Raw genomic sequence first — 24,981 nt, 5'->3', positions numbered from 1 at the left:
ACGTTTCTGCTGTGGGCATTTAAGTGGGCCACCCAAACTGTTGACATCCTTCACTGACCCTTCCCAAACAATTGTGAACCTAATGACTTTGTTTTTGGATTTTGGAACTGAACTTTACAGGGATTGATTCCAACCTTGGGTGGTGCTGAGAAAATTCAGCCGTACCAGAACTTGGCTTAGACCACCAGTGTGTTTCATGTGAGGGCCTTTTCCCATCATCTGACCAGCATGGTTTATGAATGTTCTGGGGAGCAAAACCTGGGTCCCAGAGGCCAAGAAAGGGCCATGCCCTGCTCCATTAGAAGACCACACAGCCATCCCCGTTCCCCTCTGAGTATTTATAGTTTGAAAAATCACATCACCTCTCTCCTTCGGAAGCTGCGGGTGAAAGTGGGGAGAGAGCCAGCAGCACAGATCGTGTCCTTCAGCTGAGAAAGCCTCACTCTTGGAAAAGCTAGGAAATAAATAAATGAATGGGGGATATCCAAATGGGATCGCTCTTCAAACACTCAAATGATCTTATGCTAACAGTTGGGATTAAACAGCTGTCTCGTGGTTGTGCGATCATAACAGATGCTGCTAGCTTTGTTTTGGTTATTGCTGTTTGTGTAGTTCATTGGGCTGAATTCAGCTTAAGGGATACAGGTTTTTATGATCCTTCTGTGAGGCACAAGCAGCTTCATCATCTCTGTAAGAGGAGAGTGGCTGTGTGAGAGGGGAATGTGGAGGGAGTGAACGGTGGACTCTTGGGTGTCTCACTGGGAATGATGTCATATTGGTGAAACTCTAACACTTTGGTTTATGATCACCTTGCCGTTAAAATGGTCCCCAGTCTTTATTTTTATTTACTTATATTTTTGTGGAGATTTTATTTTATCCTGCTATTCTAGTATAATATCTACAGCTGAAATAGAACTATGGAATATTTCTAGAACAGAGAATTTTTGTTTATTTGGTTGTTTGACTGATGGATCTAATACACCGATGGTCTCTCTCACACTTCTTGTTCTCCTGTCCCTTCAGGAACAGGAGCTACTTTCTTAGAACTTTCATTCCATTCTATAGGTCTGAGGAGATGGCTTAGTGGATAAAGTACTTGCTGTGTAGGCATGGGGGCATGAGTTCAATACCTAGTGCCAGTGTAAAATACAGATTTGGTGGCATTTGTCTGTAACTCCAGCACTGGAGAGCTAGGGACTGATGGGTCCACAGAGCTCTCTGACCAACAAGGTGAACCAATTGGTGGGCTCTAATTTTAGTAAAAGGCACTGTTCTATGAAGGAAGGTAGGAACATGGTGGGTAAGAATAAGTTCTGTGAAAGCAAGAGTCCAGTCTTCTGTACTCCATGGAAAAGCTGACTGTGACTGCAAGGGTGTGTCATCCTACGTTGATCCTAGGAGGAGTTCACTAGTCAGCCAAACTACCTGAAACAGTGAGCCTTAAGCTCACTGAAAGCCTCTGCTTCAAAAATTAACATTAAAAGCTACTGAGGAAGATACCAGGCATTGTCCTATGACCTCTCAATATGTGCATATGAATATACTTACACACACACACACACACACACACACACACAAACACACACACAGTAAGGCAGAGAATGATAGAGGAATGACACCCTATGTCTACTCCACTCATATATGCATATGGATGCTTGTTCATCCTACACATATAATCCACTCACATTAACGTATGCTACACCCTGCACAATAAATTTCATTCTGCTCTGAAAATGGAGATCACTATTTCCACATCAGCCAAGGGATGAATAATCACCATTTTGTTCCCAGACTCCTTTAGAAGTTCCAATGAAGTCATTTTGAGCTCTATCACATTACTTCTTCAGAACCAAAACATGGAAAAGGACTTCAAAATACTTCCAAAATTCATAACACACTTTACTTAACAACAGATTAAATACTATTATTATATGTAAAAAGTAAATATAAAGTGTAGCACTTGCCACACTAGCAGGTAGTCATGTTCAACATGTGTGGCCTCAGGACTGACTGCCTACCTCTTCTTCACCAGGACTCAGGAGATAGCTCAAAGGGCACTTGACAAGCAAAAATGATTATTAGATAGCAGATACCCAGAACACATGTCTGTGTCTGTAAGCCCAGAACTCCTCTAGTGAGATGGAAGGTGAAGACAGAAGAATGCACTGAAGCTTACAGGCCAAATAATCCATTCTACACAGTGACAAACAGTAAAAGAGCTATCTCAAAGAAGGTGGAGTGTAACCATTAACATTTGAGCCCCTCATATGCATATATATATATATATATATATATATCACATCTCTCTCTTATACACACACATACATATATACATACATACATATACACATACATACATACACACACAAAAGCACACACACACAAAGATACACAAGCACATGCAAACACACACATATACAAACAAGCACAAGTGCACACACACATCATAGGCATGTAGGATTAAAAGCAAGAGATAACAATTGGATGTTACATGCATGAACCTTGAGGATATTATTCTAGAGGAAATCAACCAATCAAACCCAGATGAAACAAAACTAAGGCTTTTCAGGGCACTTAAAAAGTGCTTAACTATTTAGCAGTAAATGCTGAGGGATAGGATGTTTTTAACATGGTGTCTTCCAAATCCTGCTAAGTAATTTTTAAAGCAGGGTAGGAAGAGGAAAAAGGGGATCAAAATGAAAACACCAAAAAGGGGTATTATCGATGAAAAACCCCTGGAGTCGTCAAACACGTCTATGGAAGCAGAACGGTGGCACTTAGGTCAGGAGATGCAGGAAAGGAAGTTAAATTCTCCTAGCAGGTGGAGCTTTGAATGAGACTGTCTACCAGAGGCTCACATATCTGCATGCTTATTTGCCAGCTGGTGAGCTGTGGGCAGGGATAAGAAGGTAAGTCACTACGGGTAAGATTTGATATTTCAAAAAGACCACCCAGGCCCAGTCTCTCTGTCTGGCCTCTTTCTGCCTGCAAATCAGGATGTAAAGCACTGTTACTGCAACAGCACCATGCCTTCCTGCCTGCCTCCATGTTCCCATCCGTAGCGGTAATGGTCCCATGTTCTAAAACTATAAGCCAGCCCACAATTAAGTGCTTTCCTTTACAAGGAAAGCTTTTCTTGGCCATGGTCTCTATTTACAGCAATCAAATACTAAGACATAGCGCTTCAGGTTGAGTTGGATGGTCTAGATAGTTACACAGCATCGTGGGTAGATTTAATCACACTCAGTGTTCATGTAAAAGTGGTAAGACAGAGTGACCTTATGTTCCTTTTACCACAGTGAAAATCATTCAGCTGGAAAAAACAATGAAGGGCCACAGGGACCTGAGACCTGGAAGCTTCACTTGGAAACCAGCACCTGCCTTTTTTATCCACTGTGAGTCTGGGCATAACATATGGTCCACTGTTTAGCTTCACTGGGTATACACATCCTGCAGCATGCCTGCCCTTCAAATCTGTAGGATGAGTGCATGTCAGACCACCTCAGAGATCCGACTCGCTCCTGCCCTGAGGATTATAGCTTCCACAGAACTCGACCCCTTTACTTTCAAGTTCCACACTAATTAAAATGAAAATCTTCCTACAAGGATACCTTTTAAGCATTTTTATCTTTTGAATTTCAGATCATTTAATCCTTTGCCACTTTTTCTCAAATAAAGTATTCTTTTATTATCCTAAAGGCAATAGTGAGCAAAAGTTAGTTAATATATACCAAGAGCTTTTCAAGTCTGTCAGGGTGGAGGTCAATAGTTCATCTCCACTCTTAGTAAATTCTTCCAGGACACTCCCTCAAAGACACCCCCAGAGTATTGTTTTTCCAGTTTATTACAGTTTATTAACCAGCTGATAACAAAGGCCAACCATCATGAACATCTACAAAATGCTAGAATCTATTATAGATAGGATGTTCAGGAAAAGGTGCAGGAAAAGATACATTCACACATAGTTTATTGAAGTGTTAAGAAATCTCTTTTTCAAAGCAATATGATTGTATATTTAAAGCAGGAATAGCCTTTTACTTTGTGGTTCCACTAGAGGAAATCTACCCCAATGAAGAAAAGCAACCCCCTTTAAGCACTACAAAAACCTATGTGTAAGCATGTGTGCTATAGCACTTTCACACTTAGAAAACAGTCAGTTGAACATGGTATGGAATATTATGCAACCACTAAAATAATAAATTAAAGCTATATAAATTGAGTAATGGAATTCCATAAAGATAAGGAGAATCCTACGTAGGAGGCATGACTCATTTTTAGAAAAATAAAAACCGTCAGATATATACCTTCCCTCTATATCCACCCATAGATGATCATAGAGTTATATTCGTATAAGAATACTAACACTTAATGATACTGGAAGAGTTATTACTAGGTGGCTCACATGATTTATGAGAACTGGGCTGGCAAGAGAAAGAGAAAAGGAAGAAGAGAGCTTATAAGCCATAAGAGAAAGACAACAACAACAAAAAAAATGGTTCCATCAAAATGAGTCATTTTTTTTATACTGATTTTTAAAATATGTGTGAGAATAACTGTAAAGAAATCTACTTTGGAAAGCGAATCCCCCTGTTTCCATCTGTGTGACAAAGTGCCTGAGATAAAGTTTATAAGGAAGAAAAGCTGATTTTGGCTAATGGCTTTGGGCTGTGGCTGCACAGTAAGTCATGGAAGGAGTATTTGTGTGGTGGAGGAGGATGCACAGCTCACAGTGGACAGGAGGCAAAATGACAGTAGGAATGGATAGAAGTCCAGACACCTCCTTTCATGACACACCACAACTGACCTAGCTTATTTCACTAGGTTGCATCTCTTAAGGTTCCATTACATCCTAAATGTACAGGCTGGCAGCCATCCTTTATGCTGTGGGTCTTTGGGGAGCATGCAAGTTCTAAACGACTTCATTCTCCAATCAGTTCTTTTTATAACCAGAATCAGATGATGCTATCTTTTTCAAATCATCTTACAGGTCACTTTTAGGTGTGACCCCTCCTACAGCTGAGGGCTGATTCTATCAGACCCCACCTTCCACAGATAGCCACGCCTCTCTGCCCACCTCCTGCTAATTGCCACGCCTCTCTCCAAGGTCCAGTTACACCGGAAGTCTCACCTCCAGAGACTGAAGATGAAGCTGCTGATTGGGCCAAGTTGCTGACGAACTTGGGGGAGGGTTTTTGCTTTACCTATCTCCCTGTTTGCTTGTAACAAAGGGAATTCAATGAATGATGGCGGACTGAAAGCACACCATGTGTTGGTCTAATTTTTTCAAACCCTTCCCTCATTTCCGGTACCCCAAATTATTCGGGCCTTGACCTCCATTCCAGAAAACCCATTCGTATGAGTGGCTGCTGGCAGCTACATTTAGGATTGTTGATAACTCTCACAATTAAAATTAATCACAACCCCAAAATGATACATTTTCTTTTTTAGAGATAACATTAACCCTGAAGACATACTTAGAGTAAAGTAACAAATTGATAATCATTTAATTCCCAAACAATTTTTACTTAGGGCCAAGACAGTTAATACAAGCTAGGTTGCCATCAGATCAGGGCAGGTTCCTGAGCCTGGGACAGTGGCATCACCCAAAAGAGGAGCTGAAGTCTCTACCACTGGCGATGGTTTTAAGTCTCACTCCACTCAGGATAGTGAAATTACAGCCCACAACTCATGTCTACTTCTTGGCACTGATATGCAGGCTCCTAGAACAGCAAGGAATAGAGACACAGGACCGCTGTCTGTTTTCCAATGACAAGAGACTTCTGATTTTGTTTTCTAACTGCATTCCTAAAATGGGTTTGTCCAGGGTGAAAGTGAAGAAACAACCATTTTATGGATGGAGTCCTGAATCTGTTATATGTCTGTTGCTGAGCTAAAACACCATAACCAAGAATAATCTATGGAAGAAGGAGTTCATTTTGGCTGTGATTCCAGAGGGAAAGGCATAGAAGCAAACTGAAACAGGAAGTGGGGACCTCACATCTCAGATGTTCAAAGGAAGTGACATGTCTGACCTGGAAGTTGGGTCATGTTCTTCATTATCAAAGCCCACCCCAAGTGTTTTATTTCCCTTAGTGAAGCTACATGTCCCAAGAGTTCCATAATCACTCCCAAACGCTACCACCAATGATGGACCAAGTGTTTAAATCCCTGAGCCTAGGAGGAGCACTCTCATTCAAACCATAAGTCCCTATTCCATATTTTTAAATTTTGATTCATTTTTATGTGGGTGGATTCATGGAATCAAGGTTCACAGGTATGTATTTTCAGATTGTTTCAAATGTACTTATGATATTTTTTTATGCAAGAGGAAATTTGATCAGTGGCTATGTAGACAAGTTGTATCACAGAAGTGGGCCTAGCTTCTCCACTACTATTGACATTTTTAACACCAAAATTGGAAGACGTTTTTGTGTTATTTTTCATGTGTTTCTCTTTTCTACTACGACTACTATTACTACTACTACTACTACTACTACTACTACTACTACTACTACTATTACTACTACTACTATTACTACTACTACTATTAGTATTAGTTTTAGTATTTTATTTTTGGTTTTTCAAGACAGAATTTCTCTGTATAGCCCTGGCTATCCTGGAACACATTCTGTAGACCAGGCTGGCCTCGAACTCAGAAATCTGCCTGACTCTGCCTCCCAAGTGCTGGGATTAAAAGCATGTGCCACCATTGCCCAGCTCTACTATTATTTATTTATTTATTTATTTATTTATTTATTTATTTATGTGTTTACATGGTACTGACTTCAATAACTTAATAATCCTGTCAACTTTTTAAACTTTCCCCCCCAAATTTCTTACAATGCCATGAACTTATTTAGCGAAAACATCCAGGTTAGTTTCTGAACTTAATAAAGTTTACTTTAATTCTATCTTTCATTATTTTTCTGCTACAAATTTTCTGCTTTTATACATACTCTTTTAATTTCTAAATGCAATCTACATTTTATTATCAATATCCACATACTTTAAAAAAATGTTTTTGGGTCCTTAAGTAGCTCACATATTTTCACCAAGACAATAAATAGCTTTCTGTCTTCTGGTCACTTATAAAAATCATCCAGTTAGTGGAAGTTATTTGCAATCTTACTAACAGTGGCCAATCAACAGCATTATTTATTTTTCTTTTAGTCTGTAATGCCACAGAAGCAGAGGGCTACTTAGATGACACTTGAAATAGAAGCATTTTCTCTTGATGCAGAAGACAGGAAGGTGGAACATGGTGGAGAAGAAATGCTACACAGAGACAGCTTTCAGACACATGGGGTGGGTCATGGGTCTTGAAGCCTGCTATAGAGACTCTCAACATTTCTTAGGAAAGCAGGCTGCCTTGGCTCTGCATGCTAGCAAGTTAATTTGCAAATTCTGATACCAGTGAGTGTGTACTCTTTCTAGTACATTATTCCTTACAGAAAACAACTTGCCACAACAAAACTCACCTGTGTCCACAACCTGCCCTCTCCTTGTCTGGACTCTTGCTTAATCTTTATCAAGCTGATCCTGGACAACACCTTCTAAGAAGTTGCTCCCTATCTCCCTGTTATTGCCAGATGCACATACATTCTTTTCCCCTAAAGCTCTGCAGCTACCTCTAAACTCATCCTGTTGTTATTTTTAACAATCAATATCCTGATTAAATGGGAAAAATATTAATCAGAGTTCTAGCACTGTGACAAAATACTTGAGATACTCAACTTATAAGAAGGAAATCTATGTCTATAGATTTTTGCAGTCCAATCCATAGTCAGTTAGCCCTTTGCTTTTGAGCCCATGATACAGTAATGCATAATAGTGGGAAGGGTGTGGCAGAGATAGATGACCCCTTCTTGTGATACTTCTCAAGTTCTCAAAAGGAGAAAACAGGAAGGCCTGGTAGCATATATTTATAATGGTAGCAGTGGGGAGATTGATTCGGGAAGGTTAAGAGTTCATAATCATTTGTGACACCATAGTGAGCTCTAGGAAAGCCTGGGCTACACAAGACCCCCATCTCAAAAGAAAAGAGAAAATGAGCTGGATAGAATAGAAGGCTCAGTGATTGAGAGCTCTGTCTGTTCTTCCAGAAGACCTGGGTTCAATTCCCAGCATCCACACGGCAGCTCACAAATATCTCTAACCCCAGATCCAGAGGATTTGACATGCTCACACAGATACCTTCACAAGGCAATCACACATATGTATAGGCCAAACACAATTCACATAAAACAAACAGAAAGAAACAAGGAAAATGAAAAAAGGAAAGATTGAAAGAAAGGAAGGAGGGAAGGAAGGAAGAAAGAAAGAAAGAAAGAAAGAAAGAAAGAAAGAAAGAAAGGGAGAAAGAAAGAAAGGAAGGAAGGAAGAAAGAAAGAAAGGAAGGAAGGAAGGAAGGAAGGAAGGAAGGAAGAAAGAAAGAAAGGGAAGGTAGGAAAGAAAGAAAAAAGGAAAGAAGGAAAGAAAGAAGAGTGAGGAGAGAGAATTATAGAAGGTTCTAGAGTCCCTAAGCCCTACAAGGCCATATCTCCAATGACAAGTAAACACTCCACCTCCACTTTCCAAGACCATCGAGCCATGAACAAATCTTTAACATATAAACCTTTGGGGTATCTTCACATATAAGCTATAGGAAGCAACTCTCAGCCAGCAATCGTGGTTGGTCCAACACATAAGATATCTCCTTTCAGTGCCATCTCAAAATCCTGTTTGTTTGCATTTTGGTGGGGAGAGAAAGTTTTTTGTTTGTTTGTTTGTTTTTGTTTGTTTGTTTTTGCTTTTGTTTTGTTGTTGTTGTTGTTTTTCTCCTATAGAAAAGAATACCTAAGAAATGATCATGTTTTTACTACCTTCCTCTTAGATTTTTCTTAAATTACTGGATAAAACTGAATATATCTTACATACAAGGTAAGAACTTTATTTAACCCTCTCTGAGGATTTTGTTGGATGAGAACTGCACAGAACCTTCACAGTCTTTTCTAGATTGTGTTCATCTGCCTGAACACTGGCTTCTTATAGGTGCAAGACCACATGTTTTCTCCCCGAGTCAAGGAAGATCCAGTTACCATGCTCTTATGGACTTTTATCTCTCACCAAGAATTTCACAGCATCTCTTCTATTTTTCTGACATCATAAAAAAGAAGGAGGCTATAGTTTTCCCAGTGCTGACATCCGTTGCTAGTAAATGACACAGCAGCAAAGCTTTAAGAAGGAAAAAAAACAATTTCCTTCTGATCAAGAGCAGGAAATATCTGGCCCCTGGGAGCAAGCAACATCCTTAATGACCCACAGAAGGGACCACTCCTAGGAAGATGGGTTCCCCTTAAGCCATCCAAAAGAGGTGGGCAGAATAATTATCCCTTTAATGAAATAGTGTACTCTTCCCAGTATTCTTATTGGTTACTACAATAACAGTGGCTTGCTGGGGCCATAACTATGTAGATTCATAGCACTGCCTGCTCTTCTGAATCACACAGAAAAGTGTAAGTTTTTCTTTCCTTCTTTCTATCTCTGCTCTAAGCATGTCTTCCCTGATACTTGGCTCCTCTTCCTGCCTTGTGGTTCCTTGACAGTCATGTGATGTGACTGGCTGACCTCCTCCATGGCAGCTTAGTTAAAAACCATAACTGGTTCTTTTGGTTTTGTTTTCTGTTTTGTTTACTGCTTGTTTGTTTTTATGTTTGTTTTTCCTTTTTCTTCTTCATTTTCCTCCTCAGGGAAATTTTCAAGACTTCTACCTTGCTGGTCCCTGAGTTTTCTTTGTAAGTTTCAGTAATAGTGTCTTGAAGCTTTCAGTTGAGTCTATTATTCTTACGTTCTTTGATTGATTTATTTATTATATATAGTGTTCTACCTGTGTGTATGCCTGCTGGCCAGAAGAGGGCACCAGCTTACATTACAGGCCATTATAAGCCACCATATTGTTGCTGGGAATTGAACTCAGGACCTCTGGAAGAGCATCTATTCCTCTTAACCTCTAAGCCATCTCTCCAGCCCCTTTACGTTCTGTTATTAAATGAGACTAAAAGTTACAAGAGGGCAAACTCTGCTTTCCGACTATCTTTTATAAATCACAAAGGGACTGCCCCAAATCCCTTTACCCGTATTATGTTTAAAATATCTTTGTTTCAATGAAACAGACCCAAAGCACAGTCATAATGGCAAAATGGTGATTCTCACCCTCTCTATGGTCTAGTTTATGTAGACTCTGAACTTCGGCCCTCAAGGCCAAGTTTTCTTAGTTTTGCCCAAAGACTAAGATTTGCTTCAATTTCCTCAACAGATATTAAAGAAAACTACTTGGACTAAAACATAAAGTAGTACTTTAAGACCAAAAGGATCATGCACACACACACACGCTGACTTAGAAACCACTCCTGAAATGTTCATTCACATTTTCACTTCCAGTACTTGAATATACAGAGAAGGAACTTTCTAGATACTTCAAAGGTTTTCCCCCTGATGTACAGATAAATGCTAAATAATCATGCCTGAGCCCTTTGAATGGCTCCAAGAGTTTTCAGAGTTAGAAATGGATATATAACCTACTACATTCCTCTTACTTTAGGTTAGCAATTCCCCAATGTTTCTTAGAAGGAAGCATTTGGAAATCAATACAAAGTTAGATATCATTTGTTCATTGGCAATTGTATCTGGAAGATTTGTTCCTTAGAGGGAATTTGCTAGGTCCTGGGTATACCCTGGTGCCAAAGCAGGTAGAGGCCTCTGCTCTCAGCTTTGCAGGCATGGGAAAAAGATATAAAATCAATAAGGTCAGAATTGTATAGTTAAAAGTAATAAATTCTATAATCACAATATGTAGCTCTCAACTGAGGACAGCCTCAATGACTTTCACCTGGGGATAGTAGTGATACAAAGCATGGCATTCCATACAGTGAGGGAGCAGAGAGACATACAGTGCAATGGAATGCATTATAGTATTTTCCTGTTATATAGCTTGCTTTTAACATGTTTTCTGTTTTGAAAAATAAAAGAAGCCATTTTCAAAGGGCTGTATGTCATATAATTCCATTTGTATGTCAAGAAAAAGGCAAACTCAAATTGGCTGAATTTAGATTACTGTGTTGTTTGGAGTCAGTCTGGGAACAGGGACTGTCTCTAATTGGCATAGGAGGAATATTGTTAAAGTGACTTGTGTTGATGGTTCTCAATGTGCCAAGTTTGTTTAAAATGTAAAAGAGTGAATATACATGTAAATCAGATAAATTGTATAGGAACTAAGTAGTACCTTAGAGCATCTGCTGAAATACTAAGTATTTATCCCAATATACCTCAGAAATGGTGAGTTGAAAAAGAAATCCCAGGAAGTGTCACAGAACACTGGTATATGCATATGTCTATTTTCCTAAAATATGGAATTTTCTGCTGGGCCAGTGATACTTCAGGAGTGCTATGAAGAGGGAAGGCAACTGTGGAAGCTATAGGGAAGAAAACACCGGAGAACAAATGTCTTGTTCCAGAATTCAACACTGGGAACCAATGCTCTTTCTGAGGACAGGAAGGAAAGCCCATGAGAGAGATGCTGTTGTCCAGGGCAGTTGGTTAAGGAGGTTAGTGTTAGTCCTTTGTGAAGATACTTTATTTCTTTTGGTCAATCTGAGAATGAATAAGGTGAGAATAGAATCAGGGAACCAGATCACACATCATCTATGAAGCAGGAAAAGGATTATTATGTTTCAGACTGGGAGGATAGAAGTGAAGATGAACAGAAAGAGATGAAGGGAATTCTTATGCAACTCCAAGAACTTTGAGAATTGGATTCTAAAGAGTAAATTAGGGAGTGGAATTAAAGCTGACGACACATTGCAAACATGGCTAGAATGAGAAAGTCCAAGTAGAATGAGTTTGGAGAATGGGGATATCAAGAGTGCATACAGTATGTGTGGCCTACATTAGGATTAAATAGTGGTGAAGTTGTTAGCTGCAATATAGAGCTGTTAGAACAGAAATGCTAAAGTAATCACAGGATCTATGACATTGTAGCAGTCTAGACGGCTCTCCCAAGAAAGAGAATAGATCAGGACAACTGTTCTTCCTTTGTCAGGTAAGACAAAGCTAGGCAAGGTGGTAGCCTCAGAAGCTAATGGGCACAATTTCTGTGAGTACAAGGCAGAAGCCAACTGCAGCAAGCTGAGACCTAGTGACAGGGAAGATGGGAAGGTCCCCACAGAAGATGACTAAAGTGCTTCTCTGTGGATAAAAGTCTAAACAGATGATGACAGTTTTAATAAGATGAGTTTTAGGAAGATGAGCAGTTGACAATATCAGTAAGGGTAGAATTTGCCAGCAAAATGATGGAGAAAAACCACTCCAGATTAAGCTGCATGGATCCTTAATAAGTACAAGAGGTGAGAAACTCAAGGCCATGGTAACAGCTTAGACCTTCCTACCTCACAGCTGGACTGACAGCCCCATATGAGGAAGTAATGGGAGGCTGAGAGGCTGTCACTGAAGATGCTGTATTCATTCACAAAGCTGGCTGTATTCATTTACAAGAGTAGAAGAAAACTGAACAATTAGGAAGATCTCACATTTGATCTAAAAATATAGTTGTTTTTGAATCTAAGGATCTAGTAATCATTATTAAGGTCGATGCTCCATACAAAAATTAACATTTGCTTATTACTAGTTTGTTTAGTCTTTTTGTTCCTATGCTGACACAGTAAACACATTGGCTGAGAAGAGAAAAAGATCAAGTGCACAAAGTTTTGGGAGAAGATGAGACATAAAGTCAGTGAATACACAGATCAATCTAGAATCCTGGGCATCTAATGTGATAGAGACATTTCTGAGGGCTAAAGTCAGAGTTTAGCAAGTAAGAGTATAGCTTATTTAGGCTAACCATTTTATTCACAAAACAAAATCAACATTAGCTAGGATTAGCTAATGTTGGTCGGGAGATGCTTCTTGCACAGTGTGGTGAAGGAGCATGGTCGAGTTAACTCAATGTAAGAGTAATGTAAGGTAAATACCGAAAGACTGGGTGGTACAGGGTTGTTACAGTAACTCCCAAGGAAGTGATTCTGACCCGTCACCATTGTCATCATCAATCAGCTTCCGTAGCACCTGATTATTTATTGAAGGTCTCATTTGCATGTAGCATTTTTTTTTTTTTTAGATACAAAGGAATGGTTTTTTATTGCTTCTCTTTGTTGTTCATTACAAGTTCTTTTTAGCTTTTATGGTTAATGTAATGTTTTTCTGTACATATAAAATTGCTCTTAAATTAAGTCCATTCCCTCAAGTGTTATTACCTTTACCTCAGGAGAAAATGGTCCTGCAATTTCCTGATAGGTCATTTCTTAGTCTCATCCTCTTTTATTTTACTCTCAGCAGGATAATTTTCTAAACATGTCTCAAAATTCTTTTGTTTATATCATTTGAATCTCTGGTCTCTGAACTTTCAACCATGTCTCCATCTCCCTTTGTAGTGCAGGACCAAAGCTAAGTGCAGAATTTAGATGAATGGATGGGAGAAATTAATCTCTTATTTGATAATTCTTCAAAGGACAGTGATAGCTTCACTGATGTACAGTGTCACAAACAAAGACAAGGAGATGTGACAAACACGATCTGTGATCTCACCTCTTTGAATTATAGAACAGATATATGGATTCTAATAAGCTATTTGGAATGAGAGATGGCTCAGTTAGTAAAGTGTTTTACATACAATCATGAGGACCTGAATTTGGACCTCCAAAACTCAAATAAAAAGAAATGCATCTCCAAAACTCAAATAAAAAGAAATGGCATGCATATGTAATCCCAGCACTGGGGGAGCTTAGATTCCTACTGCTCATTGTTTGGTCAGCCTAGCTCAAATGATGACTTCCATGTTCAGTGAGAGGTTCTGTCTCAAAAGACAAAGTAGAGAGTGATTGAGGAAGACATCCAGCGTCAACCTTGGCTTCCACTATATGCACACAGAGATGTGCATCCAAGTGTACACAAAGAGGTACATCACACACACACACACACACACACACACACACACACACACACACACACACACACACACACACAAGTTCGCAGATGATTATGAAGGCTAGAAAAAGGCATAGGGTGCCCTGGATACGGTGTTGCAGGTGGGTATGAGCCACCCAATGTGGATACTGGGAACCAAACTTCTGTTCTATGAAAGACCAATCAGTATTCTTACCTGCTGAGTCATCTTTCTCATCCCCCATTGTAGGTATTTTGGTGATGACTGGTAACAATGAACCTTGTATTGCATACTTTTTTGGCCACTTGTAGGGAGCTTCTTCTGTTCCTTGGACAGAAGGTCTCACTGTACAGAGCAGATTGCCTTAGAATTTTAGGTTCAATCTCCCAAATGCTAGGATTATAGGCAGGAACCACCATGAACAGGTCTGTACGTTTATTGTCTTCATAGAAATGTCTACTCTAGTTCTTAGCCCATTTTGAAAATTTGGTTGTCAGTTGTTTGCTATTGAGATGTAAAAGTTCCTCCATATTTTTGAAATTCATGTCTGATCTGCCATATGGTTTATAAATATTTTCTCCTTTTTTTTCTCTGGTTTCTTCGCTGTGCAGAAGCTTTTCATTTTCACGTAATATCACTTGTCTCCTTTTGCCTTCGTCTTCGTTGTCTGGGATTCTGGGCTCATTTCCAAATACACACACCCAGGCCAATGTCATGATCTTGTTCCCACTCTTCTTCTAGAAGTTTCACAGTTTCAAGGTTTTCCTTCGAGTCTATAATCCATTCTCAGTCCCGTTTTGGTTTTGTGGATGGTGTAAGAGGAAGCTGTCATGCAATTCTCCGATCGTGGATTTGCAGTTTTCCCAACACCATTTGTTGAAGAGCCTGTCTTTTCCCCATTGTATATTCCTGGCAAGCTCACCGCATTGATTGTATATGTATAGAGTCATTTCTGTGGTCTCTTTTCTGTGTTTTTGCTCCTCTATATGCCTGTCTAGCTTTCTTTACTTTTTAAGTGCTTCTATGTCACTCACCAGAAATTCCTAGGGCCTAGAAGACCAAGAAAGACCTTTTTCCATCTCCTAGGCAGTGGTAGAATCTATCTAGGATACAAGTTTCTTTGAGGTATTTTCGTAAGAAGAGTAACTCAGGATGTCAATGTCATTTTGTATTGGATACTTAAATTTCAGAATATAAGCCTAATTTTTGTTCTATACAAAAAGTAAAAAGCAAGATCTTGGTTTCCATCTTAATTTCCATATCACCGCACTGAATATAGGAGAGGACAGAAGAGGTCCTTGTAGCATCATAGGATCACAAGCTCCCACGGGCAGATCTCTAGACTTTTGGAAGTGGGAATGACAAAGGTCACATTTATACATCCTTTAAAAGGGAAAGTTGTTTTCCTTTTAGACTTACTAAAAATAGTATGTATGTACATGCATGTAAAATATGGATACATACACATGGCTTTTGCATATATATATGCATAGACACACATATAATTTGTATGAATGAATATATGCATACAAATAAATATGCATGTGCATATGTGTATATACTTACATAAATCTGAGGTGTTCCCCTGGTTTTACTTTTGATTGGGATTTAGAGATCTAGAGGAACTACTGTCATATTTTTGTTGTAAACAAAACAAAAAAATGAGATAAAAGTAATCACACAATTCCTTGCAAAAGAAATCCCCTGTTCCCATACCATCTGAAACACTCCATTTGTTCATCAATGCTGATGATCTCAATTTCACATCATTGAGAGTATTTTTTAAGTACATTATTTCTTGCACATTTGTAAACTGTAATCAAGTCTCAGGTTATGTTGCAAAAGATTATGGTACTGTAGTACCTCCTGCTTGGCTAGCAGAGCAAGCTACAGAGTGGGTCAGAGGTGTGAGGAGAAATATCTTTATATGCCTTTGTCTTTAGGAATGTGAGTAATTGTCTCCTTTCTTGCCTGTTTCCTCCATGGAGAATTTACTGGCCCAAATTCTTTAAAAAGTCTCTTTTGCACTTCCATTTGCTGTAAGCGCGATTAGTTGCAGGTACAAAATTTGGAGCAAAGAGGCCTCTCGTGGCCTGTTGTGCCTGCAGTTATCCAACTGTGGCTGCAGCTTTTCAGTGCACAACTGATTGCACCCACGAAAAGAAAAGCTCAACTTTGAAAATGGGTCCCTTTAAGACAGCTGGGGGATTGCATGCCTCTGGTTGGCAAATTGCAATCTTTTATAAGGGACCAGGCATCACCGAGACTTGAACTGCAAGAATGGAATCCAGGTTAAGCATCTCTGGTGGGATATGGGGGCAGGGACTTGAACACATGTGTGGGAGACTACCTCTTGCTCCCCTAGTTTCATGGGCAAGTGTAATATTCAGCCTTCCTTACTTCATCTTCCGCTTAGGTCTCCAAACACTTTGCAGAGAGAAGCTCCGTCGCAGTGTCAATATAACACATTTAACCAACTCTAAATTTGCTTTAAAGAGACAGCTACTGAGATTGACTTTCGCAAAGTGACTGTCTCCACCATGTGGCAAAGGCATCTGACGCTCCCGACTGTTATTAACTGTGTCACCGAGTACATAAGAAAGGGTTCTGAAGGAATTCCAGTGTGGATCCACTAATTCAATAATCCAATAACATAAATTCAAGTAATGGATATTAATACTATGTTCAAAACACGCTCCCAACGTTTATATCTCTCTTTCCCTCACAGACAGAGCATGCGTTGTAAGGGGCTCTTGATGCAATAATAAAACCCAATTCTCATCCAGAAAAAAAAAAAAAAGAAGAATCATTATGGGAGGGTGGTAATTTACTTTATACGACCTTCCATTGATTATTCTGTGGCTGCTACACAAATATCACAGGAGCTATTGATCGTAAAACCTACCAAATAGATCTCTAATAGCTTTTACTGGGCAAAAATAATTATGCTTGCACTGTGGTCAAACACACATAAACCAATGTGGAGGTATTAATGTATGGTATTATTACCCATCTGTCGGCAAGATATGGAGAAGAGCCTTCCCAGGTACATACTATGTCTGTGCACCATGAAAGCTCAATATCCATGCCAACAATTACAGCCAGTTATACTGAAAAATTGATTACTGTAACTAAAATCTAGAGCAGGAAAGCAGGGGCTGCAGCTTTCCTTAATAAAAGTAAAATAATAACGAGGGATCCTAATTGAGCCCAGGCTTCGAGGACACAGAAATTGAATTTCCCTGTGGCGTGTTGGCAGCTGAGTCAAGAGCTTCCTATCCAGTCTTGATCAAGATCGATGACCAACACACATGAAAGGTCAAGGTGTCTAATCCAAGAACTGACCATCTATCTCACAAGGAAAAAATGTACTGCACAACTCAGAAAGGAGCCTCTGCTGGCTGTGGATGGTGGGAAAACCCAAGGAGAGAGAAATTCCAGTTCCACTTGGGTCAACATGTAGAATGTTCTGTTCATACAGAATGCACAGCAGACCCTGACCAGACATGGGTCACACTTCAGAGATCCAACTACCACCTCCCTGCCTCCCCTCCAAAAAAAAAAAGGAAAAAAAAAAACCCAATTGGCACAACAGTAATGGTTCCAGCAGTCTGAGCTCTCAAATTCTGGGAAAGATATTTCTGATTGTCATCTGTGACTTTCCTTTCACCCACCTGAAAGAATTATTCTAAATAACCCTATAAACAACTTCATCAATATCAGCATTAAAAAAATCCAAAACTCCTATCAAGTTACTTCACTGAGGCATGTGAGTGATTTGAGTGTCAACATTAGAGTGTGGAGGGCAGAGCAACCCAGGATACAGGTTAGAGTCCTCTTCCAGGAATCCTATTGATATAAATAGTCCAGTTCTGGGTAAGTTTCTCAACTACTTCTATCCCGGCCACATTATAGACAAACCTCATTAGAGAATTCTTTAAAAGCAGCCAGAGAAGTCAGCAGTGAAATTAGGCTTGCCATCTACTCGCCTAGGGGATGATTCTTCTCCCAGAAAGACCCTTGAACTTCCCTAGTACAGCTGCTCCTTTCTATAGCAACAAAGCACAACTTCTCTATTTCTGTTTGTTCTTTAGTCATATTTGTTAGAGTTCTAAAAGCATATTCAAACTAAAATCCTGATCTATCCCTGTTGATGATTTATAGTTCAGAAGCAAGACAAAGGCAGGTTGAGGGTGATACGTGTTGTATTGGATGTTGTCCTTGATGATCCTTCCTTAAAAACACTCTTTTTCTAAGACAAACATTTTCTAGAGCTTTGTACCCATTTCTTAGCCTGAGTTGCCACAGCCTGGGATTTAGTCCTTGAAACCTTAAGTTGCTATTTGTGATAGTTGCTGTGTCAGATAGAAGCTGTTTTCAAAGTTTGGGCTGTTTTGGACTGTGTGTGTGTGTGTGTGTGTGTGTGTGTGTGTGTGTGTGTGTGACATGACATGAAAGGTCAGCATTGTGTCCACCTCAGGTCTTGCTTGCACAGCAACCACTTTATCGACTGACTCACCTCAAGAATTGTGTTGGCACAGAGAAACCCTGTCTCGGAAAGACAAAAACAAAACAAACAAACAAACAAAAAAGGATTGTGTTAGGTGTTCTTGGGACAATGCTGCTTTAAAGGTGCATGGGCTAACCAAGTTCAAACTAGGCTTGCAAACTCTCGAGGGTCAGTGTCAGAAAGAGCATCAAGCCAGAGGTATGTATAGATATCACAATCCCAAAACCTGTTCTTAGTTACTCTCTCCTTCCAAAGGTGAACATCATAACTCCCAGTGTTTTAGAGAGTAACTAAACCTTGTGAGGGCTTGCAGGGGGCCCATGCAAAGCAAGCATACTTCCATTTTCTCACCTCCTCACCAGCTACACCTTGGTACTCAGCACAAATGCAAGCTGGTCAGTGGAGCCTACCTTTCTGGTTTTGGCCTTGGAGAATGTAGTGGCTCTCAAGGGCACCACCAGCCTGTGAGGCGTGGCAAGGAGAGCAGAGGGAAGCTGCAGGCTGTCTTGCAGGTGCTGCCCCACCGGCCATGGGATCTGCGATGGATGCAGTGCTCAGCGGGGAGGAGGATGGATGATGGATGGTCTGTCTGCCCGCCCGGGTCCCACCAGCGGGGATCCTGCGTACGTAAATAGGAACACACTCACAGCACAGTGAGGCGCCTGAGCAGGGAGGGAGAGATGCCTGCACAAAAGGACAGGCCCTGGAATGTTTAGATTTTGAAGGTTAGTTTCTATTATATCTTGGTGGGAGAAAGGAAAACCTCCGGATGGGAAAGCTGAGGGAGCAGAGCCCCGCACGATTTCGGGCTGTCTGACAAATCATTTCGCCAGCAAAACCAGCCGCTCTACTCAACTGCAGACAGTTTAAAACTCAGATAAGCTCATAATGATAATGATTGCTGGTCCGAATATGAGACACACCGTGGTATCAGATCTAGACACTTGTTCTTCAACCTCGTACCGGGGCAATGTTAAAACCACAGAAAACTGTTTAAAGGCGAGTAAGTAGGAAGATCTGTTTCTGATATTCTATGCAAGGTGAAAGACGCAGTATTATTTGCTATTCAAAGCCACAAAGACTTTTCACAGAGAAAGAAGTGGGACAGAGAATAAATATTTTGCATGTTAGGAAGTATAAAATTTTCATCACTTACATGCTTAAAAGTCACAAGCCATTTGAGCATGTTTTGTACGTCCTAGTAAAAAAGCCGGAAGCCCATGGTTTTAGCCCATTCAGTGTAAAGTGTCCTTTTCAAACTCATTAGGGGTTGAGACAGATAGATGGATAGCTGGAGAATACATGTCGGTATCAGCCACTGAAATGGGCCTGCTAGCAAGTCATTGTATCACCTGGTCTCTTGTTTGGCAACTGAAGGACAGGCCCATTCAAGGCAAATATTTCTCCCAGCCTGCCAGGCTGCAAAAAGGAATACATTTCATGTCAAGGAAAAGCCTGTCCAGCCAGCGTCCTGATTCTTTTGCCTCTGAGAGTTCAGGAAGAGCTGGGTTACCCCGCCCCAACCCCCATGTAGAGAGATTGTGGTTTGTCTGATGGTGTCTTTAAATGCCCAACGTCCCCTTCTGCCCTCAATACCTACCACTAGGGAAGGGAGAGCCGAGTTTGAAACTTACTGCCAAGGTGGATGTTAGCTAATAAGGCTAAACAGTGAGGCTGAAGTATAAACGCATGAATCTTTTTTTTTTAATATCACATTTTCCTAGCAGTTTATTTAGGAAGCAGAAAAAAAATTAAAGACACCTATTCATTCTACCCCATTGGGTTCATACAGAACCCAGAGAGATGCAAGAGCAATCAAATCATGTTTGTACAGTTATTAAATAAAACAGCTGAATACTGTGGATTTTCATAGCACATTATCTTAATATTGTTACAAAGTACATCAGCCGGTTTCAATAGCTGCATGTTTCATGGAGTGTATATATAATTTCCTCAGCTGTTTTCCCACCTAGTCTGAGTCTTGGGCTCCTTTTAGGTGTCACTAAACAATCCAGTAAGGGACAATTTAAGGAAAAAAAACTGTCCTAAATTGTGGATTTTATATATTTCTTAAATGTAATGAATGAGCCAGGTGTTCTTATTTTACACACATACATACACACACAGAGAGACACATACACACCCTCCTACTCTGGGGAAAGAAAATTATTGTATGCTAGTTTTTGCTTTATTGAGGTAAAATTGACAAAGTGCATATTTATGCTTAGTGTTACAGAGTCTGTTAGTAACAATATCTAGTAACATAGCCGATGGAAATTATCATATGATATTCATTTTCTCTGCTTATTAATAAATGTGCTTATGCCCAATTGTTCCTCTTATTTGATATATATTTCTTCTTAATTTCTGGTTCTGTTCTCGTTTAGTCCAAAAGGTGGCTCAGACATTTACAGATAAAATAGAACACAGCACTTTCGCAAATCACTCTTTCAAGCTGTTTTTTGAACTAAAGTGGAAGCTCTGGTTAAAGTGGTTACAATCAGTGACGCAGGAAATCATAACAAAACCAGGCAAAGTTGCAGACAGAAATTATCTGCTGAACTCAGGTTTCCAGCATGCCTTTGCTTTCTCTCCAGGGTGGCACATAAAATGATATTCTCATCTGTGAAATTACCCCCAGAATCTTAAGGTGCGTTACACAGATCGTACGCTCTTATTAGGAAAGGCAGAATCGTTCATCCTAGCACTGGTTTGTTGTCTAGTCTCGAAATGTGTGTTGCTTTCTTAAGCTGTGAGGCCGATCATTTAAAAATATCTTCCTGTGTATCCACACCTTCCACAAGCGCACCGGTGCCCAGTAAATAAAGTAGCAGCCCATGTCCCTTTTAGCAAAAGCTATATATCTGTTCGGACTTGTAATTTGCTCCGTTTATATCCTTTGCCCTTGAACTCTGGTTATTAACGCAATGTTTCTCCAAATGATGCCATATAACTCTGCTCGAAGCACATTTGTGGTGTCACCAGCAAACTTGCTAAGGGCCAGGGCCAGCTGAGGAGGGGAAGAAATGACGGCTGAAATGTGAGAGTTGTAATGTGTGTCTCTAAGTGGAACAGCTGTAACACTGACTGCTAATATTCAAATTGCAAGGCCAGAGCTAAATTTTGATGGCTAATATTCTAAAGTCTGCTCAGGAAACAATTTTTAACAAAGTAGCTTTAAAAGAGAAAAGCCAAAACACCTCTCTTAAATAATGAACTAAAATAAATAAATAAATAAATAAATAAATAAATAAATAAAAGCTGTCTAGCTGCACTTTCAAAACTAATTTAATTATTTAGTTCAATAATTATTGAATGTCAAGAATGCAGATGTATTTTCCTTCCACTATAAAATGTACAATGTATATGTGTTGACCTCCAGACCACATTCCTTTGTGCAAGCCAAGACAAACACCAATTATTATTTTAAACATTAATATTTTGCATTGTGTAGTAACACTTGTGTGAAACAATTGGATATTGGCTGAGTTTAATAACTTTTCATACAATAGTAAAATTTACTAATTAATGTGTGAAATGTTGGGCAGGGAGCAGAACCAGTCTCCCTTTAGAATGCCAGGGAAGGCATCACTTAGTTAAGTGTGCAGTGGCTCCACACTACCCACTCTGCAAGGGAAATTGTTCTTAAACCCTTTCCATTACAGAGATATTCATACATTTACAACACTGTGCCTCAACAGGAGCCTCTGCCTGAGCTAAATTCTAAATGTTATATTTGCTTCAAAATAATAGTTTCAAGAAAGCTGAAGCCTCAAAATAATCTTTATTTGAACAGAGTATCTCCTTAAAGTGACTGGACAGAGAAAAGTCTTGTGTTTATAACCCTTCATTTATTCTTGAAAGGTGTCTTCAGGCTTCTAGCCTCTCCAGTTGACTAACCTAGTACATATTTTTAACAAGCACAACATGATCTGAGTCCACTTTCATGTTCAGACATGTGCATATGAGTATTGTCACTAAAAAACATATGGTCCACAGAGATTTGAGAACACAAATACAGGGTTCAGTGACCACTATTTCAAAGGGAAATGAATTTTAGATTTCAAATACGGTATATTGAGAAGATTCATGAAACACACTTCTCAGAAATATAGGCCTGCCCACTTTCTTTCTTTCTCTCTCTCTCTCTCTCTCTCTCTGTCTCTCTCTCTCTCTCTCCTCTCTCTCTCTGTCTCTGGTGACCTATATCTGAATCAAAGAGGTATTGCACATTTAATAAATGTCACCAAGCTTGTGATTTTAAACTCAAACATACTACTTAGCTAAATAAATATGAAAATATGACAAATTAAAATATAAATGTCATTTTCAAAGGTTCTCAAGCATCTTAAGACTTCATTCATGAGCAGGTGCCAGAGACAGACAAATTGACTACATCCGACATCTCAGAAACCCTTCTTCAAAGAGTATTCAATGAATGCCCAGCCTCTTGAATTTAGTTTATAAGTGGATGCTCTTGAATATGTATCACTATGTAGAATTAGACTGAAATGTAACAGAATTGTGCATTCTAACATTGATTTAAAGTAAGACAGATTTATGTCTAAGTATTCCCAGTTGTGTATTTCATTTACAAAATGATGGTGCTATTACAACAGGAAGACTGTTTTGATGACCCTGGATCATTGGTGATACTCCACTTTTTCTCCTATAGAATTGCTAAAATGCCCAGAACCTTAAAACTGTGTATGGTATTCGATGCATATCTTTTGATAATTGAGAAAGGGAATTGTCTTAATTGATAACAATGAGAACAACAAAAAAACCCACATGTGTTTAATTCTTGATAGAATGAGGGCAGAGCTTATTAAAAATTCTGAGTGACTTGAACTTTGCTGATGCTGCAGATTAATAAGATTGTCAATTTTAGCCTACTAATTAAATGAATTTACATACATCTTATCTTATATATAATATAATTACATCACCTCTGATTTCAAAAGTTACTTCCAAAATATGAGGATATCCTATTCCAGATTATTTCTCTCTTGGTTTTTCTGCTAAGTGCAACTACTTCTCGAATTTCCCTTGTGTTCTTTCAGAGTTGCCCAGCCTTTTAACAAACTACCTTCTATTTCTCCTTCTCCTTAGTATTATTTAGTGCTACAAGTTAATTTATTGACTTCTACTAAAGGAAGTGGACATTTGTCTCTTTTCCCTAATCCTGTTCCTCACTTTCTCCAATCTCTCTGTTTCTAGAGGCAATTCTGTTGTAATTTGTGTTAGATTAATGCATAGTGTGTATTGTTATGAGTAAATCCTGCTGAGAACTGGTCTAGGGAATAAACTGTTAATGCTTTGGTGTTTTCTGGTGCTCTGGTGTTCGTAAAATATTTTCTTCTTTCACTTAACTCTCTAGATAGCTACTGAACTTCTCTAACCTTGGAACCTAGAATTGTATGATCTTTGCTAGTATGTGAATACTTTTAAAGGTTTATTTCCAATTAACAAGTGTGTGTTTGTGTGTGGATATAGCATCAAATGAGTGCAGGTTCCTACAAAAGCCAGAGGCATCAGATCCCCTGAAACTACAGATAGAGGTGGTTGTGAGATATTTGATATGGGAGCTTAGGAACCATATTCAAGTTTTCTGAAAGAGCAATACAAACTCTTAACTGCTGAGACATCTTGATAGCCCCTGGTTATCAAACTCAGAATTTGGAAAAACATCTATCTTTCCAGAGTCTTCTGATCTACTTCCTACTGCATTAACTACCCTTGACTCTGGGGTACAGCTGCCATTTTGGGCTGTCCCTTAACAACTATTGTCTTTCTCAGTTAAGTCTGCCCTCCATTCAGGAGCTCCTCTTCTACTGGCTCATCCTGAAAATGTTCAGAGTTTGTGGTGCTACAGTATTCCTCTATTGTAAAGAAATTAACTGGGAGTCTCTACAGGCAAACTCCAGGGTAGAACCTCTTCTGTATTTTTCAGACTTTTCTTTTTCTTGCTGATGAATAACCTAACTTTATATGGATGCTTCTGCTTTTAGTACTGCTTAAATTATCTCTTCTTTCTCTAATATGTCTTCTGTTGAACGTTGAGGTTTCTAGTAAAGAAAATGAAAGTGTGTGTGTGTGTGTGTGTGTGTGTGTGTGTGTGTGTGTGTGTGTGTGTGTGTGTGAATTTAAAAAGCTTTTTTAGCCAGGCAGTGGTGGCTCATACCTTTAATCCCAGCACTTGGGAGGCAGAGGCAGGCGGATTTCTAAGTTCGAGGCCAGCCTGTTCTACAGAGTGAGTTCACTCTGCATAGCCCAGGACAACCAGGGCTTTGCAGAGAAACCCTGTCTTGAAAAAACCAAAAACCAAAAACCAACAACCAAAAAGCATTTTTAATACAACAAAGAAGATCCTTTAGTGCCAGCACATTTTCTTGAATTAATTCTTCAACAACTGCATACCTATCAGTTTTTCTATTTTCTTTTTCTTTCTCTTCACTTCTCTCTTTCTTTCTTTCTTTCTTTTTTTTTTTTTTTT

The 24,981-nt window shown here is 39.4% G+C and overlaps 1 long non-coding RNA gene across 1 annotated transcript in view; it reads left to right on the top strand.

Annotated features, from left to right (window-relative positions):
- The window catches only part of LOC116100572, a 43,043-nt gene that overhangs the window by 311 nt on the left and 17,751 nt on the right, over positions 1-24,981 (top strand). The window lies entirely within an intron of this gene.

The sequence above is a fragment of the Mastomys coucha genome, unplaced genomic scaffold (genome assembly GCF_008632895.1).
Source record: "Mastomys coucha isolate ucsf_1 unplaced genomic scaffold, UCSF_Mcou_1 pScaffold21, whole genome shotgun sequence".
Lineage (NCBI taxonomy): Eukaryota > Metazoa > Chordata > Mammalia > Rodentia > Muridae > Mastomys > Mastomys coucha.
This window is presented reverse-complemented; position numbering and strand designations above follow the sequence as displayed.